Here is a 1299-nt window from a genome sequence, read left to right as displayed (position 1 = left end):
GGACGAGGAGAGATCCCCTTTTACAACTGCAATAAGCAGAAAGCAAACAGGCGAGGCGAGCAGACGGGTGAACTTCAGCCACCTCGTCAGTCACGGTAAAAATTCAGCGATTGTCAACATCACGGTAACTGTTCACAGCCTCGATATAACTGATAACCAATAGCTAACGTAGCGTCTTTTCTTTTCCTTTCCTTCTGAAAGGTTAGATTACACAAAGAAGAATCAATCGTAAATTACTTTGAATCGTTTACATCTGAGAAATTACGGAGATCTTTCTCTTCATCCAGTCGCATAATTTGAAATAATAAAGTTATCATAAAAGTTAAAAAGCAAATAGAATTTATTTAGTATGCGGTGATTAAAATCAAAGAACATAAAAACTAATTACGAATTCCGCTTGACAATAATGCTGAAAACTTATTATTTTCCACCCTGCGCATCAGTATGATTATTATATGAATGTTTTATAAGCAGCAAGAATCACAACGCCTACACCGAAACATTACAGTCACATATCATTGTAACTCCATATTTTATCCATCTATAATCAATCCAAATTTCAATATCCGTAAATAGTGACAGCGTGAATGTAACTCTTAACTACACACCTCAGATCATCTTAAACATTCTTAACATGTCTTTAATTACGAAGCCGTTGTGATTATTGCGCATTTCTTTAACCTTAAGTCTTAGTTATTATAATATTTTTATGGTTTATATTTTAGTTCTTTGTCTATCTTTCGTTTGCGTCCGTTATTAAAATTAAAATTATCGCTTACAGTTCTTTTCAATTTCAAGTAATTCTCGATTTCCTGTTTTATGTAAAATGTTTTCAAAAGCATAAAATATTTTGTTACTGGAAATCTGGCCAGTTGCCAGACCTTCTATGCAAGGCATTCAAATTATTAAGCCATACTACGTAAACTAGTCTTAATCACTAGTTTTATTTCTTTCCTTCTTTTTATTATTATTATGTCCTTTTATCATTTCAACTGTTCTTTTCAATTCTCATTTACTGTAAGCGTAGAATGATTTAACACATTATTATTATTATGATTTTGATTTATCAAATTAAATATACTGCACCATGTGATGACTTAGATCTTATTTCAGCGTTTGATTCTTAATTGTCCCTTCCCTCTCTTTGCGTTCGAATACTGAGAGCCCAGGATATATTTTTTTTTTATTATCCCGTTTCCATGATTCACATTCGAGAAATTCCGCCTAGACGTAACAATATACATATATATTTATCTGACATGTTTTATCTAGTAAAATATTAGGTGAATTTTAGATGTC

The sequence above is a fragment of the Cyphomyrmex costatus genome, unplaced genomic scaffold (assembly GCF_001594065.2).
Source record: "Cyphomyrmex costatus isolate MS0001 unplaced genomic scaffold, Ccosl1.0 scaffold1825, whole genome shotgun sequence".
Lineage (NCBI taxonomy): Eukaryota > Metazoa > Arthropoda > Insecta > Hymenoptera > Formicidae > Cyphomyrmex > Cyphomyrmex costatus.
This window is presented reverse-complemented; position numbering follows the sequence as displayed.